We start from the raw sequence: 13,993 nt of genomic DNA, 5'->3' as shown, positions 1-13,993 counted from the left end.
TACATAAAGTAGTAAAATATTTTATTACATCGCTATATTTATTTTATTATTAAAATATACATACCTAAAATTTTATAAACCTTGACCTTAATGTCTTTTTAATATTCTGTGTGACAAAATGAAAAATACATATAAAGCAGTTCTGCACAACGTAATATGACAGTTATGTTGAAGAAAAACACTTAAGTGACTGACTTGCAAGCTATTGTCTCCACAGAATTCTATTTTTAACTTTAAAAATGGCTAACAAACTATAATTATTAAGGGTATTTAGCAGACATTTTTCTTAAAAATAAAGGCTCTCACTTTACAGAAAACTATGGATAGTATTTGCAGCCATTATAACAAAATTGAGCTTTCAAAAGAATATTACAACTTCTGAAAAACTTGAAAGCTTCCCAATACTTTAAAACTTTTCTACCGAGGTCAACAGTGGTATTAAGATGATTACTTAATATTGCAGAATTAAATGTGAAAACATGTGGAAGATCTACCTAATTAAGTCAGCCAATATTCTCAAAAAGTCCGCTACAGGCTGACTGTGTGTATTGTGTATGACCGGGCCATCCAGTCCCTGCTTCACCTGCACCTTATTCACATGACTGATTTTGTGTTAATCATAGAATCTAATCAATCACCTGCTCCACACCAGCTAGTGATTGTTTCAATCTTTAAATCAGACTTATCTCCACTGTGATAGCTTATCAAAGGCATATGCCCCTCTGTTGGTTTCCCCGGTAACCAATGAGCCAACATGATGTGAATCACCCACCTCCCCTTCCTCCAGTAGCCATCTGCTGTCATAGGTGGGTGTAAGATTCACCCACCTATGAAACTATTGATATCTCTGTCGCTGACTCCAAGCTCTTTCTTCAGTCTTTAAGTGGGGCAAGAACAGGCAGGGCTTGCAGGCCTGCAGGGTACAGCCTAACATATACCCACAAAATTCATATGTTAAACCCTAACTCCCAATACGATGTTATTTGGAGGTGGGGGTCTCTGGGAGGTGATTAAGTCATGAGGATGTAGCCTTCATTAATGAGATCAGGATCCTTATAAAAGAAGACCCCAGAGACCTCCCTTAGTGGTCTAGACCCCTCTTCTACCACATAAGGGCTCAGAAAGCACAGCCACCTATGAATGTGAAACTGAGCTCTCACCAGATACCAAATCTGATGGCACCCTGATTACAGATTTCTCAGCCTCCAGAACTGTGAACAATAAAGCTCTGCTGTTGATAAGCTACCTTGTCTAAAATATTCTTGTTATGGTAACCCAAATGGACTACAACAAGTTATGATGTTTTAAAATAATGCATGGCTAAGAAATCCACTAAAGTACAAGACAGACCAACGGACTATAATATAATAAGAGTTTGAAAGTTGTTTGATAAGTTTTTTTTTTTTTTTTCAGCTGTGCTGTGCAGCATGGGGGATCTTATTCCCAGACCAGGGATCAAACCCACTCCCCCTGCATTGGAAGCGCAGTCTTAACCACTGAACCACCAGGAAATTCCCTTTAAGATTTATTTAGTTATTTGGCTGTGGTAGGTCTTCGTTGCTGCGCGTGGGCTGTCTGTGGCAAGCAAGGACAACTCTTCATTGCAGTGCACGGGCTTCTCATTGTGGTGGCTTCTCTTGTTGCAGATCACGGGCTCTAGCCACAAAGGCCTCAGTAGTTGCACACATGGGCTTAGTTGCTCCATGGCATGAAGGATCTTCCTGGACCAGGGACAGAACTAGTATACCTTGCACTGCAAGGTGAATTCTTAACCACTAGACCACAAAGGAAGGCGGATATGGTTTTTGATTCCACATTTCAACTAACCTTTAAGAAACTATTAAAGTTTTGCTGTAGTGTCAAGGAAGAGCTTAAACACTAATATTAATTATGTTAAAATGTTCCTCCCTTTTGCAACTACGTATCTGTATGAGACTAGATTTTTCTTCATAAACTTCAACCAAAACAACATATCACAACATATGAAAGAAGCAGATATAAGAATCCATCTGCCCTTTATTAACCAGAGATTAAAGAGATTTGAAAAAAAAAGAAAACCAATGCCATTCTTCCAACTAAATTTGATTTAGAAATTAAATTATTTTTCACTTGAAATATTTCATTTATGTTACATGTAATAGTTTTGTTACTGTTATTTTTAAATGAATAAGGTAATCATTTTCAAATTTTGCCAGTTTTAGTTTCTAACATAGTAACAATAGATATAACTTCCATAAACAAAAACTCTTTAGGGTTACTTGAATAATGTTTAAGAGTGTAAAGGCCCAAAACCAAAAAGCTTAAGAACTGCTAATTTAATCAGGCCTGTGTTTAAAAAGTGATTTTTTTTTCTTATCACCACTTTTTGTTCATGTACAAAAGGTTTATATATAACTGAATTGTTAAACCAAAAAAAAAAAAGAGAGAGAGACAGAGAGCTAGGATAAAGAAGAGGCTCAGATTCTGATCTGACACCCTATTCAGAAGGCCAGATGTGTTATAGAACAAAACATGCCTCAGTGAAGGGGATCAAAATATGCCACTCTGGCATGAGCATTATTATGAGCTAAGGCAATTAAGAAACAGCAGAGGGCCTTCCCTGGTGGTTCAGTGGCCAAGACACTATGCTCCCAATGCAGGGGCCCTGGGTTCAATCCCTGGTCAGGGAACTGGAGCCTACATGTTACAACTAAGAGTTCACATGCCACAACTAAATATCCTACATGCTGCAACTAAGACCCAGTACAGCCAAATAAATAAACATTTTTTAAATGGATTAAACAATCACACATAAGAGCTGAAACCATAAAATTGCCAGAAGAAAACAGAAGGTAAGGTCCTTGACATAAGTCTTGGTGATGGTTTTTTGGATCTGACACCAAAGCAAAGGCAACAGCAGCAAAAATCAACAACTGGGACTACATCAAACTAAAAGGCTTCTGTACAGCAAAGAAAGTCATCAACAAAATGAAAAAGCAACCAACTGAATGGGAGAAAATATTTGCAAATTATATATCTGATAAGAGATTAATATCTAAAATATATTAAAAAGTTATGCAACTCAGTAGCAAAAAATCTGATAAAAAATGGGTAGAGGATCTGCACAGCCACTTTTTCAAAAAGACATACAGATAGCTGTTACATGAAAAGGTGCTCAACATCACTAATTATCAAGGAAATCCAAATAAAACTACAATAGATATCACACCTGTTAAAATGGCTATTATGAAAAAGACAAAACAGCTTCCCTGGTAGCTTAGTGGTAAAGAATCCACCTGCCAATGCATTAGACATGGGTTTGATCCCTGATCTGGGAAGATCCCACATATGCTACAGAGCAAGCACATGAGCCACACCACTGAGCCTGCGCTAGAGCCAGGAGCCACAACTACGCAGGCCCAAATGCCCTAGAGCCTGTGCTCACAGGAGAGGCAACTGTAGTAAGAAGCGCACACCGCAACTAGAGAAAAAGCCCATGCAGCAACAAAGGCCTAGAACAGCCAAAAATAAACAAACAAAACGACAAGAAATAACAAGTGTTGGCAAGGATGTGGAGAAAAGAAAGCCCTCATGAATTGTCAGTAAGGACTCTAAACTGGTACAGCAACTATAGCAAACAGTACGAAGGTTCCTTAAAAAATGAAAAATAGAACTGATGTACAAACCAGCATCTCCACTTCTGGGTATTTACCCAAAAACAAAGAGAATATTCACTCAAAAAGACAGAAGGAGCCCCATGTACACTGCAGCATTATTTACAATAGCCAAGATACAGAAACAATCTAAATCTCCACAGATGGATGCACAGATAAAGAAAACATATACAATGGAGGGAATTCCCTGGAGGTCCAGTGGTTAGGACTCAGTGCTTTCAGGCTTTCACTGCTCTGTGGCCTGGGTTCGATCCCTGGTCAGGGATCTTAATTCCACAAGCCACATGGCACAGCCAAATATATATATATATATATATATATATATATACACACACACACACACATACACATATATAATGGGATATTATTCAGTCATAAAAAGAAAATAACCATGCGATTTGTGGCAACATGGACGGACCTTGAAGGCATTATGCTGAGTGAAATAAGACAGACAGACAAATACTCTATGATCTGACTTGTATGTAGAATCTGAAAGAAAAAGAAAAAAACATAACTCATAGAACAGATTGGTGACTGCCAGAGGCAAGGAATGAGAGTCGAGCAAAATGGGTGAAGGTAGTGAAAAGATACAAACTTCCAGGTATAAAATAAATAAGTCCTGGAAATGTAACGTACAGCATGATGACCACAGTCAATAATACTATATAGTATATTCGAAAGTTACTAGGAGAAAAAGTCTTAAAAGTTATCATCATGAGAAAAAAATTTGTAACTATACATGGTGATAGATGTTAACTAGACTTACTGTGATCACTTCACAACATATACATATATCAAATCATTATACTGCATATCTGAAACTAACATAATGTTATGTATCAATTATAGTCCAATTTAAAAGAAAAAATATGGCATATGAGCTCTTAGGCCTAACTGCTGCTTTGGGTTTTCACTTTTCTGTGACACTCCTGTGCATGAGGGGTAAACCTTTTCCTTTCTTTCCTTTCCTTTCTAATCTGGCAATTGTGAATTTAATTTGAAATCCCCAGTAACTGAACATATAAAGGTAGATAAAAAGGTTTTTTTCTTACCTAGATGTGACACAGTGGACACCAAAAATATTTATTAGACATTAACAGGATATTTAAGTTACCACCAAACCAGACCTAAGTAACATATGCAGAACCAAAAGGTAAACATAAAAGTAGTCATCTCTGTATTTGGAAAAAAGTCCCTAGGACCTCTGGATTAGTCAACTGTTACTGGCAGTTTAGTATAACTAGAGATGGCAAACTAGTAGATCAGAAACTTTTTAACTTAATAAAGACAAAGAAGAAACAAACTACTACTAATTCATGTTTCCTCTTTACAGTTAACTCATTTAAGCTATATTTAGATATTGATTCTGATCAATCACCTAAAAGAAAGGAACTAGCAATGCGTTCTTTAAATCTTTCTGTATCAACCTCTTACATTTGTTTTTTTAAATTCTATCTTCTACAAATATCCTTGACCTAAAAATTCTCAGTTTAAGAAAAATGTTTCATTTATATAAACCTTTGCCATATGTTATTGAGAGTACTGTGTAAATAATACCAAGTAAATAAATTATCTTGTGAAGTATTGTCAAAGGCTTCCCTTGTAGCTCAGTTGGGAAAGAATCTGCCTGCAATGCAGGAGACCAGGGTTCAATTCCTGGGTCGGGAAGATCCACTGGAGAAGGAAATGGCAACCGACTCCAGTATTCTTGCCTGGAAAATCTCATGGACAGAGGAGCCTGGCAGGCTACAGTCCATGGGGTCACAAAAGTTGGACACGACTTAGCAACTAAACCACCACCTCCATTGTCAAAGGCAAACGATGTTATCAAGTACACATAACAGATCTGAAATATTTCATCAGATGATAAATTCTGACTACCTAAATGAAGTTTTAACCATGGTACTTTAGATGACCATTTTATTAAAAAATTACTCTGAATTTCTGGCAACATGAAAGCAGCAGTTACTAACCACTGCTAAGGAACCAGGGAACAAGAGAAAAATTCCCAGTACATGTATTTGTGAATAATCTGAAATTATACAAGGTTTTAAATACAAAAGTGAGTGAAGTTGCTCAGTCGTGTCCGACTCTTTGCAACCCCATGGACTGTAGCCTACCAGGTTTCTCCGTCCTTGGGATTTTCCAGGAGTGGGTTGCCATTTCCTTCTCCAGGGGATCTTCCTGACCCAGGAATCAAATCTGGGTCTCCCGCATTGTAGGCAGACGCTTTACCGTCTGAGCCACCAGGGAGGGTTGAAGAAATACAAAAGTAATAAAACTAAATAATTCTATTAAAATTCAGTCCCTAGGGACTTCGCTGGTGGTCCAGTGTTTAAGAATCCGCCTTCCAATGCAGGGGACATGGGTTCGATCCCTGGTCAGGGAACTAATATCCCACATGCCAAGGGGCAACTAAGCCCATGCACCACAAACCACAGAGTCCACAAATTACAACTACCGTGAAGCCATAGCACTACAACAAAGATCCTGTGTGCCACAACTAAGACCCAAGGCAATCAAAAATATATAAATAAATGTTAAATAAATAATAATAAATAAAAATATAGCTCCTAAAACTGATAAACCTATTTCATTTTAGATAACTTTTTAAAAAGAACTAGAACTACTGTGGATGCTGATATAATGTTAGATATAGAAAAATGCTTAGAAAAGAATAACTGGTGGATCAGACTATCCAGAGGAAAAAAACAACTATTCAGAAGGAAGAAAAAAAATTTTACTTAAATCTTCAGCTTTTTGAAAACCTAAAAATAAAATTATGAAAACAGGAGATAAAGAAACAAAAACATTTCATCTTTCTAAAAGAAAAACAATTGACACCTTTAACCAACTTCTTTTTCAAAGATAATGATTAAACACAACCCCCCACCCCCAGCTGCCACACTCCAATCCAGACTTCACAGGCTATTTGGCATACAACACTGAATTGCAGCACAATTTTGTTCATGCATGAACAAATGCTATTTTTCTCCACTGAAATTTTCTCTCTGTAGCATGCTCATTAGTGACACTGACCCTTTCCTATGTCCCAAAAAACAACCTGCTTTGTGAGATAAATTCCAATCCCAAATCAGATATTGCTGACAAAACTAATCTCTGAATGAAAACAGGACATAAGCCAATCACAACACAGAATTTCATTTGTACGTTATTGACACTGAGACAGAAAACTGCAATTTCCAGCAAGTACTTCTAGTTCAGCTTCTTGGCTCAGTAAAATTGAAGTTATGATTTTATCTTTAGAAACATATGTTATTTTCTTAAAAGTATATTGTTTATTTTTTTCTTTGAAAATGTATTTTTCTGAAAGACTGTCTCATAAGCAAAAACAAAAAAAATTAAGTTAATACAACTAGCATTTAATTAATAATTAAAAGTTAAAATATTTATGTTGTGGAGATGGAAACAGCAATCCACTCCAGTATTCTTGCCTGGAGAATCCCATGGACAGAGGAGCCTGGTGGGCTACAGTCCGTGGGGTCGCAAAGAGTCAGACTTTGTGACTAAATAGCAGCAGCAGAGACTCTTCTGCCTAGAAAAGCTTTCTGTACTACTTGTTTTGTCCAGAGTTCCAGGTTAGAATTGGGAAAAACAGCAGAACCATGGGTGTTAGGAGTCTTCAGATTGGAAAGATTTTGCAGATATTGAGACTATCTCCTTTGGACAGAAAATCCTTATAGTATTTTCTGTGTGTTGTAAACATAAGGCATTTCATACTTTCAAAATTGTTAGTCTGAGTGCTTTCACTATCGCAAGACTCCTTAAAGTTGAATGTGGGATTGATCTTCATGTTCTTCTTTTACTCTCATTTGCACCTCAGATAAAATGCTAAATAAACCTCGGACTTTTTTAATATTAAAAAAAAACCATTTAGGTTGAAATCGTAATGTGATTTCTGTTCCCTTTGTTCCTTTCCCCAACCTAGAGACAAGAGTTCCTTCAGATTTCAATTTATTTTGACACTGACTTTATTTTTTTGTCCACTCACATGATATAATTTAGGTAAATAGCAATTCCTTCAGTTAAAATTAATTGCTTTAAAGATTCCAATAATATCTTTCTGGTAGCAATGAATTCATTATATTTCTAAGGACTTCTCCATTGGAAAATATGATGATTATAACATGATAAGTTTTAGACATATTCCATTCAACTAACAGAATACTATTTCTTAGTATTGCTCACAAACACATAGAATGCTACAGGTCTAAAATAAAATCTCCAAGCTTGGCCATAATCTAGTAATGTAACCTTGAACAATCCTCTTAAACTCTTTTGTCTTACCTATAAAATGTTTGATTACATCTAAATAGTTCCTCCTGTCCTTGTACTTGACTGTCCAAGAAAGATAGTATCTTAGGTAGATTTCATTTAAAGTTTGCTGTGTACCATGAATCATACTCCCAATTGGTACACTAAATGCAATTATGAAGACCATAAAGTATTTTTAGGTATTTATTAAAAAAAAAAAAAAAACAGAACCAAAAAAATAGCACTAAAATTTTTGAAATAACAACAGAACTGAAGACAACTAGGATTGGACATTAGGGGGAAAGAGGAATTAGCAAGACAGAGGAGGGAACTCCTTCCAACTTATTGCATCTGACACCAATACCAGAAAAAGACAACAAAAGAGAAGAAAACTATGGATCCAATATCCCAACAGGAACAAAGATACAAAAATCCTCAACTAAATACTAGCAAACCAATTCCAACAAAACATAAAAAGGATCATACACCATGACTAGGTGAGATTTGGTCCAGGAATGCAAGGTTGGTTCAACAAACAGAAATCAATGACATATACCTTATTAACAAAATAAAAGAATAAAGGTTTAGTCATCACAATAGATGCAGAAAAAGCACTTGACAAAAATCAAACAATCTTTCAACATAAAAATACTCAACAAACTAGGAGCAGAAGGGATTTTCCTCAACCTGATAATGCAGTGGTCCCCAACCTTTTTGGCACCAGGGACCAGTTTCATGGAAGACAATTTTTCTATGGAAGGGAGGGAGGGCAGGGAAATATGTTTTAGGCAGTCATACAAGCAGTGGGGGATTATGGGGAGCTGCAGATAAAGCTTGGCTTGCTCATCTGTTGCTCACTTCCTGTTGTGCAGCCTAGTTCCTAACAGGAACTTAAAAAAAAAGTGTAAGCCTCCTATAATCATATCCCCAAAGAAACCACTATTAACAATTGAGTTAGTAAAGAAAAAGTCAAATGAATTCCTATACACTAGCAATTAATAATCAAAACCGAAATTAAGTAAACAATTATCTGGTGGCTCAGTGGTGACCAGTCTGCCTACCAACGCAGTTGACATGGGTTCGATCCCTGATCTGGGAAGATCCCACACACTGCGGAGCAACTAGGCCTGTGTGCTACAACAATTGAGCCTGTATTCTACAACTGGGGAGCCATACCACTGAGCCCACATGCCACAGCTACTAAAGCCCACATGCCCTGGAGCCCGTGCTCCACAATAAGAGAAGCCACGGCAATGAGAAACCTGTGCACCGCAACTAGAGAACAGTCTCCACTCACCGCAACTAGAGTAGACCCTGCTTACTGCAACTAGAAAAAAGTCTGTAGCAATGAAGACCCAGCACAGTCAAAAGTCAATAAATAAATAAAAAATTTAGAAAACAATTCTACCTAGACTAGCCCCCACAGGGAATAAAATATTGAACAGACATTTCAGCAAAGAAGATATACAAATGTCCAATATGCACATGAAAAATGCTCAACTTCACTAGTCATCAAGAAAACGTAAGTCAAAACTACACTGAGATACTACTTCACATCTGCTAGAATGTCTACAATAAAAACGACAGATAACAGTGTTGATGAGGATGCAGAAGAAATGGAACCGTCTTACGTTGCTGGCAAGGATGTAAGATCATGCAGCAGCCACTGTGGAAAACAGTTTGGCAGTTCCTCAAAAAAACATAAAGTTACCATATGACTCAGCAATTCCACTCCAAGGTATTTACCCAAGAAAACTGAAAATTAAAAATTCTGCACATGTATGTTCATAGCAGCATTCTTCATAAGAGCTGAAAAGTAGAAACAACCCAAATATCTATCAACTGATGAAGGAGGACCAAATGTGTGTTCAGTCAGTCATGTCTGACTCTTTGCAATCCCATGAACTGTAGCCCACCAGGCCTCTCTGTCCATGGAATTTTCCAGGCAAGAATACTGGAGTGGGGTGCCACTTCCTTATCCAGGATCTTTCCAACCCAGTGATCGAACCTATATCTCTTGTGTCTCCTGTATTGGCAGGCGGATTCTTTACCACTTAAACAAATGTGGTAGGTACATAAAGTGGAATATTACTCAGCCATAAGAAAAAACGAAGTACTGATATATGCTACAAATAGATGAACTTTGAAAACATTTTGCTATCAAACACAAATGACTATATACTACATCATTCCATTTATATGAAATGTCCAGAACAGGCAAATCCATAGAGACAGGAGTAGGTCAGTGGTTGCTATGGGCTTGGGTAAGCAGAATAGGGAGTAACTGCTAAGGCTACAAGGTTTACAACATTTTGGAGGGGTGCTCTGTGCTACATGCAGCATGTGGGATCTTAGTTCCCATGTCTCCTGCAGTAGAAATGCAGACTCTTAACCACTGGACACCAGGGAAATTCCTACATTTTTTGGTGTTCTGGAATTAGTTGGCTGCATAACTTTATGAATATATTAAAAGCTACTGAATTGTGTATTTTAAAATGATGACTATAACAGCATGTGAATTATATCTCAATAATAGAAAAGAAAGCAAACAAAGTTACTTTTAAAACTCCAATTTAAAAGACTTATATCAGGCCTTTTTAATAGACCTTCTGTAACCTCATAACAAAGAAAATATAAAAATACACACACATAAAGACCAATCACAGAAAGAGTGATGTGTTTCAATTCAAGCCTTACCTTCAACCCAGTACTGCTGCTGTTGCTGCTAAGTCGCTTCAGTCATGTTCAACTCTGTGCGACCCCGTAGAGGGCAGCCCACCAGGCTCCCCCGTCCCTGGGATTCTCCAGGCAATAACACTGGAGTGGGTTGCCATTTCCTTCTCCAATGTATGAAAGTGAAAAGTGAAAATGAAGTTGCCAATACTACAATTGTATATATGACAGAAAAACTACCTGGTCTTGATCCTTTTCAGTTATACTTAATTGTATGTCTGGCTGTTCCTTTTCAGATTCCTTGCCAAACTTTTCTTCCCCTGCCACTGCTTTTTAAATCTCCCAAATTTCCTTTTTATTTTCCCCCAGAGGCTCCATCTCCTAAAATACTTTGTCTCTTCGTAACTTTCAGAAGGAAGAATCATTCCACAGCATTTCACTCTGTACATGTCTTTAAGATTCATTTATATTGATACATGTATTGTTGTTGTTCAGCTGCTCAATCATGTCTGACTCTTTATAACCCCATGGACTATAGTACGCCAGGCTTCCCTGTCCTTCACCATCTCCTGGAGCTTGTTCAAACTCATGTCCATTGAGTCAGTGATGCCATCCAATCATCTTGTCTTCTGCTATCCCCTTCTCCTCCTGCCTTCAGTCTTTCTCAGCAACATGGTCTTTTCTAATGAGTCAGCTCTTTGCATCAGGTTTTCACTGAAGTATTGGACCTTCAGCTTCAGCATCATTCCTTCCAATGAATACTCAGGACTGATTTCCTTTTGGATTGATTAGTTTGATCTCCTTGCAGTCCAGGGGACTCTGAAGAGTCTTCTCCAACACCACAGTTCAAAAGCATCAATTCTTCAGCGCTCAGCCTTCTTCATGGTCCAACTCTCACATCTATACATGACCACTGGAAAAACCATAGCTTTGACTACATGGACCTTTGTCGGCAAAGTAATGTCTCTGCTTTTTTAATATGCTGTCTAGGTTGGTCGTAACTTTTCTTCCAAGGAGCAAACATCTTTTAATTTCATGGCTACAGTCACCATCTGCAGTGATTTTGGAGGCCAAGAAAATAAAGTCTGTCACTGTTTCCATTGTTTCCCCAACTACTTGCCAGGAAGTGATGGGACTGGATGCCATGATCTTGGTTTTTTGAATGTTGAGTTTTAAGCCAACTTTTTCACTCTCCTCTTTCACCTTCATCAACAGGCTCTTTAATTCCTCTTCGCTTTCCGCAGTAAGGGCGGTGTCATCTGCATCTCTGAGGTTATTGGTATTTCTCCCAGCAACCTTGATTCTAGTTTGTGATTTATCCAGCCTGGAACTTGGCATAATGTATTCTGCATATAAGTTAAATAAGCCAGGCAACAATATACAGCCTTAATGTACTCCCTTCCCAATTTGGAACCAGTCCAATTGTTCCATGTCTGGTTCTAACAGTTGCTTCTTGACCTGCATACATGTTTCTCAGGAGGCAGGTAAGGTGGTCTGGTATTCCCATCTCTTTAAGAATTTTTTCCACAGTTTGTTGTGATCCACATAGTCAAAGGCCTTAGCATAGTCAATGAAGCAGATGTTTTTCTGGAATTCTCTTGCTTTTTCTATGATCCAATGGATGTTGGCAATTACATGGAGCTGTGGTTATTTTCACTGTTCCCTACTACTACATAAATATTCTACAATTCCTTCACTCTATTATTGATGCCTTTTGAGCAGTTTGCAGTTTTTTGCTTTAACAAATAATATTGCTACGAATTTTCTCATATTGTTACACATACAAACTCTGGCCCACCTTCTCAAGTTTCCCTAGGGTATACACTATGTCAGATACTTCTAAACCATCTTCTAAATTGGAGTTTCAAGTGATACTCCACTCCCCACAGCAGTACATGAGAGTTTCCATTATTCCACCTCCTTACCAAAATGACAAGTATAATGTATTATTTGAGGTTTTAATTTGCATTTCCATGACTAAGATTAAAGACTTCTTCATGTTTATAGTTCACTTGCATTTCTTCTTCTATGAATTTCCAGTCCACTATCATTGTTATTGGTTTATAAAATATTATTTGTATATCTGCATATTAATTCTTTAAAATACACATATTTATTTTTGGCTGCGCCAGGTCTTAACTGTGGCAAGAGGGCTCAGTAGCTGCCCCGAGGCATGTGGGATCTTAGTTCCCCCACAGGGATTGAATCTGCATTCCCTGCATTGCAAGGCAGATTCTTAACCACTGGACCACCAGGGAAGTCCCTATTCTTTTTAGTTAAGTGTTTTACAAACATTTTCTCTTAGATGATAGGGTATATTTCATTTCATGTTTTCTTTTAACAACTGTACATTTTTTTATTTTGATAATAGATATATTTGTTAGTATTTTCCTTTATCGTTCAAATTACAAATTATTTCTAAAAGTTTTTCATATTTACATCTTTAACTACTACAGAGCAACTAACACTTTCACTCTCTTACTTGTATATATGCTGTGAATAGAAATTCCATTGTTTTCATATAGATATCCCATTGTTTCATTACCATTTAGACTGTTTAGTCAGTCCATTATTTCCTCACTCATCTGCAAAACTCTCACTGTCCTATATTAAATTTCCTTACATGAAGAGGTTCTGTTTCTGGCCTCTACTCTGCTCCATTGTGGTCTATTCTGTGCCAATATTACAGTGTTCAAATAGTATGGCTTTAGAAGTCACACTATCTAAAAAATTCTCCTAATTTTTATTGGCATTTTGCTCTCCTATGTAAATTTTGGACAGAGGTTGTCAAGTTAAATGAAATATCCTATTATTAAATAGAATTGTACTGAACTTATAAATTAATTTGGAAAGAACTAATGTTTTTTATGATACTGAGTCTTCCTGTTCATTAATACGGTATCCCAATTTATTTAGATCTTTTCTAATGTCTTTCAATAAAATTTTATAGTCTTCTCCATAAAAGGTCATGAATATCTTGTGCTGATTTTGTTCCTAGGTATTTTTTAAATTGCTGTTGCTGCTATAGTAAATTATATCTTTTTAAAATTATATTTGTTGTGAAAACAAGTGTCCATCAACAGACTGATAGGTATACAAAAAGTAATATATACATATAAAGGAACAATATTCAACCACAAAAAGGAATGAAGTTCTGATACACGCTACAAAATGGATAAATCTTGGAAACATCATGCCAAATGAAATAAACCAGACATAAAAGGACAAAAATTTATGATTCCATTTATACAAAATACCCAGAACATTCAAATGCATAATTATTTTTCTAGACTCTAGAAGAATTTATCTAAAGTTATAATTATCCATGAATGTTTGCTAGAACTAACTTGTAAAGTCTGAACTCATAAGTCTGATAAGGGTGGCTACTATTA

At 36.8% G+C, this 13,993-nt stretch overlaps 1 protein-coding gene across 1 annotated transcript in view; it reads right to left on the bottom strand.

Moving 5' to 3' along the window:
* PIK3R3 (phosphoinositide-3-kinase regulatory subunit 3) overlaps window positions 1–13,993 on the bottom strand; it is a 104,261-nt gene that overhangs the window by 63,797 nt on the left and 26,471 nt on the right.

Source organism: Bos taurus, chromosome 3 (genome assembly GCF_002263795.3).
Source record: "Bos taurus isolate L1 Dominette 01449 registration number 42190680 breed Hereford chromosome 3, ARS-UCD2.0, whole genome shotgun sequence".
Lineage (NCBI taxonomy): Eukaryota > Metazoa > Chordata > Mammalia > Artiodactyla > Bovidae > Bos > Bos taurus.
The sequence above is the reverse complement of the archived record's forward strand: the minus strand, read 5'-3'. Positions and strand labels throughout refer to the sequence as shown.